The sequence below is a fragment of the Sphaeramia orbicularis genome, chromosome 1 (assembly GCF_902148855.1).
Source record: "Sphaeramia orbicularis chromosome 1, fSphaOr1.1, whole genome shotgun sequence".
Lineage (NCBI taxonomy): Eukaryota > Metazoa > Chordata > Actinopteri > Kurtiformes > Apogonidae > Sphaeramia > Sphaeramia orbicularis.
Window position 1 is genome coordinate 48,398,796 of NC_043957.1, and position 6,383 is coordinate 48,405,178.

The following is a 6,383-nucleotide window of genomic DNA, read 5'->3' on the forward strand; positions in this document are numbered from 1 at the left end:
AGGCAATTCAAGGTGCTTCACACAGGACACTGAAATAAAATAAACAAAAAGAAACACATTTAAAACATTATAAAAGAAACATGTAAAAGGTGATTAAAAACAGCAAGTAAGAAAACAACACATAAAATCAAAAAAATAAAATAAAATAAAACAAAATAAAATAAAAACACACACATATTAAAGTAAGAGTTGCAGTGCAGAGTTTCAAAGAGAATATAAAATTTAAAAAGTCAAAAGCCTTTTAGTCAAAGGCAGCAGTGAACAGGTGAGTCTTTAACCTGGACTTAAAAGAACTCAGACTCTCAGCAGACCTGATATTTTCTGGTAGTTTGTTCCAGATATACGGAGCATAGAAACTGAACACTGATTCTCCATGTTTAGTTCTGACTTTGGGAACACAGAGCAGACCTGCACCAGAATACCCAAAACCCATGAATATACAAGAGAACAGCTGGAGAATAACTGTGCAGTATAGTGACCAGTATGCATGAAAGGGTTAATAAAGCTGTGAAACTATGTCCCCTACAGTCTCAGGAGGATATGCATGTGTTTTTGTACGTAACTGACAGAAAAATATTCATTCATTCATCCAGGCACGGAGCATGGGACAGTGTTTTTCGTCTTTTTTCTTTTTTTTTTTCTAGTTGTGAGGCTGCCTGCTGTGTGCATTCAGAGTGTTTGATGGTGCTTGAAAGTGGCAGGGTCAATAATACAGCACAGATACACAGAAGAAGTGTCGGCAGAGGCGTAGAGTTCAGTTTGGCCTCAGGGCTCTGCCACATGTCAACACAAAACATGTCATAACCAACACTCACATGTAAAGAGCTGCTGCACACTCGCTCTAACACCACTCACAGTGTATTTGCATAGATGCGCTTTCTATTGGTGTTTTATACAAACAGTGGACAAGTGTTTATCATAGCAGGTAGAGACCAGAGTGTAGGAAAATCCACTGTGGCCTTGTGGTTTTGTCATGCAAAAATGAATGATGTAAATGGATCCAGCTCATATAACATAGAGCAGAAGAAGTAGTAGTAGATAATGTGTTTTTTCGCAGTTCCCAAGTGCACTTTTCTCTGTCTGATTGATCCCCATTTATTCTAATATGATCCTCCATATTTTGTATTTTTCAATCTAAATCATGTATTTTCTTATATTTAATTCACATATCATGTAAATGTTCATGAAAACTTTTGGTTATTATATCAAAACAGAGAAAACTGGAGAAAAACATGACATTTTCGGCAAAATATATCATTTAATATTATATACTGAATGTGTAAGCCTTAACAAAGGACAGTGGTTGGAGATATTTGTTTTGATGTACAATTCATGTTTGTTTGTTTGTTTTTTACTGAAAAAGTCATATTTCCGTCAATTTTCTCTGTTGTGATATAACATTTGAACTTACATTGAGTTTTTATTAACATCTACCTGATCAGTGAATTAAATATAGGAAAATACTTCATTCATACTGGAAAAATACATGAGATAAAATTGGAATAAATGGTAATAAATCACTTGATAATGACTGACTATAGAGAAAAAATGATTTGGAAGTCATTACAAAAATAGTTCTTTATGGGTTAAATAGTGACTGACTTTAGTAGCAGCTGTTAATTGGTTTTAATAGTAGAAAAACCTGACATTATTGCCATAGTTTATTTTTTTTTTTAAAAAGTCCTATAATACATCTCTGTTGTTTTTATTTGTCTGTTATGTAATATTTTAACATATTATGAGTTATGAAATGTGTGTGTTTTAGTGTCTGTCGCCACCTAGTGTTGAACCTTAGTCATTACAAGATGGTGGATGAAAATGAAAACACCCAGACACATATCTGTGAACTGGAGTGTGTGTGTGTGTGTGTGTGTGTGTGTGTGTGTGCGTGTGTGTGTGTGTGTGTGTGTGTGGTGGTGGTGGTGGTGGTGGTGGTGGTGGTGGTGGTGGTGGTGGGGGGTCCGGTGTAGACCAGTGCTTTGTACCTCATCAGTCCAAAGGTCAGGAGCTGTTGTGAAGGCTCTGAGTCCAGCATCGCCTTCACCCTCATGTCTGTCTGCATTAGCAATTTCTTCAAAACAACTTCTCTGACAAGACTATTGTTCAGATTAATTTCAAATTTTGTATGTAGCCTCTTTGGGACAATGTCTACAAAGTCTGTTTACAGTTTTGAGATTTTTTTTTTTTTTTTTTTTTTTTTTTGATGAATTTTTGAAATATAAAAAAAATTGCCATTACTTATAATGGGTCATACTGGCCATACTGATGGATTATATAATGGAAATGGTTAGAGATATTAATATAGTTACAATTGAGCACTGATAGGAAATCAGATATAGGCTTTCATTTGGTCCCGTGACCTTTGACCTTGAATGATCTTGAAGGGTCAAACTCAAGGTCACCAGTGTCTAGATTTCAACAATCTTCTTCTCAAAAACTACTGGTCGGATTCATTTCAAAGTACATATGTAGCTTCACTGGGACAATGTCTACAAAGTCTGCTCACAGTTATGAGAAATTACATTTTTTAAAATTTATTTTAGTCTTTTTTACACAATTTTTAAATACTAAAAATGTGCCATTACTTATCATGGGCCATAGTTTGATGGATTATACTAATGGGAATGGGAACAGATATGAATATAGTTATTAATGAGTGCTGATAGGAAGTCATGTATTACCATATATGGACTTTCAGTTGGATCCATGACCTTTCAAGGTCACTCAAAGTCACCTATGTCTAGATTTCAACAATCTTCTCCAAAACTAGTGGTCAGATTCATTTAAAATTTTATATGTAGCTTCCTTGAGACGATGTCTATGAGGTTAGTTCACAGCTTTGAAAAAAATTGGATTTTTAAATCTTTGACGAATAGTTGAATCATTAAAAATGTGCCTTTATTTACAATGGGCTGTATTTTGATGGCTTATAACATGTAAATGGTCAGAAATATCAATATATTTACCACTGAGCACTGATAGGAAGTCATATAAGGACTTTGATTTAATTAATTGACTTCTACTCCAGTGAAAGTACCGCTCACTTCTATTGGGAGATTGATCTGCTGCTTCCAGACCACAGGACTCAAACATAACAGCAGAACCTGACAACCTCCCACATTCAAGTTGTTATTGATTATTGATAGAACATGCCGGTGAGCTCCTCAGACTTGGAGCTCGTCACAGCTTCTCTGGGTCCTTCCAGTTCACAAAGTAAAGGTCGTCCTCTCTGATCCGCCTCATGGATCCTCTGGGGACGCAGTTTCACAGTTGAACATTGTGTCTGATCCGCTTTGTTCGGGACACAGTTCCACAAACCCAAATCCATCCAGATCCTCTTTTGAAGAAGATCTTTGAAAAATGTGAGTGGAGTGAAAGCAGCCAGCGCCTGATCCTTCTCATCCACCGGCATCACGACGACATCGACCACAGACTCACCCTGTGTTTCCACAGAACAGATGAATCCACATGTAGTTGGTTTGTTCATCAGGTAAAAGCTAGTGATGGAAAGTAAACAAACACTGCACTTCAACTTCTGATTCTCATACATTCATTTCAGAAGTTTACTTTTAACCCTTTATCGGGCAAGTGACTATTTTTGGTCATTTCCACATACCTTACAAGACAGTGACAGCAACAGTTCCAGCGAGGACAGTGAGTCACCAATCTCAGGTCCAATGTGGTCTACAGGGTCTGTAAGGTCCATGAACAGTGAGTGGACCTGCTTTGTTCGGTACCATGAAGTAATGGTACTAATGTAAGGAAGGATGTTCAAAGGGAGAATGTGGATGTGGACAGGGGTCTGGATCAGCACTTACGTTGGTCTAATGTTCTAACATGCATGTTCCTTCTACCTTACAGGTGTTTGTCTTGTATTTCCACCCCGCCCCCTGAAGGGGAAGCAAGGGGTATTGTTTTTGGTTCCGTTGGTTACCTCCACCAGGGAACGGCAGGGGTTATGTTTTCATTGGGGTTTGTTTGTTTGTTTGTTTGTTTGTTTGTTTGTTTGTTTGTTTGTTTGTTTGGCTGTTAGCAAGATAACTCAAAAAGTTATAGACAGATTTTGATGAAATTTTCAGGAAATATTGATACTGGCACAAGGAAGAAATGATTACATTTTGGTGGTGATCGGGGGGTGGGGGGGGCTGATCTGCCTTGGCAGGTCTGCGCTCTCCAAGTGCTTTTCTAGTTTGTTTCTTTGTTTCTTAACTCTCTAGCAGCAAAGCTATTGGTTGAATTCATACCAAATTGGGTTTATAGATTGCCAGTGATCCAGAATAGATGTGATTACATCTTGGGAAAAGTAGGTCAAAGTTCAAATTTTTTATGAATTTTTAAAATCTTTTTTTTCCATTTACTTACAATGGGTGAAATTTGTCTGTGCTGTTTATGTCTATGATGACATCAGCTGGATCCATGCCAAAACTAGAAAAGCACAGAGAGCGCAGACCTCTGCCAAGGCAGATCAGTGCCCCCCCCCCACCCCCACCCCCCCATCACCACCACCAAAATTGAATCATTTTGTTCCTTGTGCTAGTATCAGCATTACCTGAAAATTTCATTAAAATCCATCCATAACTTTTTCAGTTATCTTGCTAACAAACAAACAAACAAACAAACAAACAAACAAACAAACAAACAAACAGACGAACCCTGGTGAAAACATATCCACTGCCGTTCCTTGGTGGAGGTAATAAGCTACAAAATGTACAAGGGGTGTGGTTTGTTGCGCCTGGCACCACCAATTTATACTTATTTCTCGGATTTTTTTTTTTTTTTTTGCCACTTCCGGCTAAGGAACCAAATATGGTAACTTCATTGACCTTGATTTTCTATATAATAAAAATTTGTACAAAATTTGTACAAAAGTAATAATGTTATAATTATGTCCTCCAATAACACACTAAGGTTGAAATTTAGAATTTCAGAGTATTTCTATGAGTGAACTATAAAGGGTTAAGCAAAGTTCCAAACACTATTAGATTGACTGATTTTCATTACTTATTACTGTATGCATTTTATAATTATACATGCGTGTGGTGATTTTTTTAGGATTCACATCTGTCAGCCTTGATATTTAATTATATTTCGCTTGCTGATTAATGGAAAATGGAAGCAACTGCTTTTTTTTTTTTTTGATTTGGTACAAAAAAAGCATCTGCTGAGTGTGTGAACTTTCTCTTAGAATTAGTTTCTTCTCTAAGTTGAGCTGTAACCACATGTCTAATTGTAGAAACACTAGTAAACATTGTTTTCTTAAAACTGTACATATAAAACCAACGTCCACAAGCCTCTGAAAAGCACTGAAATTACCAATAAATTGACCAAAAGGTGATTTAAAAACATTTTATTCTTCACTCCACTACATCTTACGGGCATTTATTGTAATTATTTACAGTGCAGAAATTGGAATAAGTTCATTTTGCTGATAATATTATAATATAATACTTCATTTTTTACTTTTGAAGAGATGCATAGTTTTAATCTTGTTTTAACACTGGTCTTGTTCCTGCTGCTGAAATAAGAAGTGTTGAGTTAATACAGGGTATAAGTTAGTTTTATAATATTCCTCTGGCTCTTTCATTGAATACATTTACATATTTCTAGGGGTTCCCTCATTTCTACCACATGTAAAATTTTCATGATTCACCACTGCTTTTACTCCACAATATTTACAAGAACTGATTTAAAACTAGTAATTTTTTTTCTGGCTGTAAAGGTTTTAATAAACAACACAAATTTGATAAAGAATCTGAGGATTAAGAAAACAAGTTAGTCTAATGAATTAAGTCTATGAATAATTTTCAGTAATAACTTTTGAAGTCAGCAGGAGTGAAAACAGAAACCTCATAAGTCCTTTTTTTTTTTTTTCATAAAACAATTCTATTGGTCAGTCTTCAGGATGACCTGACGGTTTTAGAAATATTTAACCAATGACATGTGTTGAAAACCGTTTGTGACAACATCGCTTAACCCTTGTATGGTGTTTGGGTCTGTGAAACCCATTTTATGATGAGTAATTTTTTTTCCTCAATTTTTTCCTCGTATCTTGATTATATTACATTTTATTAAAAAAAACAAAAAACTAAAAACGAGTAATACTTTAATTCATATGTGATCTAGCAAAGGCAAAAGGCAAGTATTAAACGTATATGCTTTTTATGTTGCTTATAATTGAAGTAGTAATTGAAGTAAACATCTGTTGAGTATTTTAACATAAAATTGTTTATGTTGAATTAAAAACCCACAAATGCAGCGGATCCACCACATCCATGAACACTGGCTGAATAACAAAAATCTGAACACCACACAAGGGTTAACTATTCACTTACTTAAGAATATACATCGTTTTCCCAGTTTCCTGAAAAATAACTGTTTTGGAC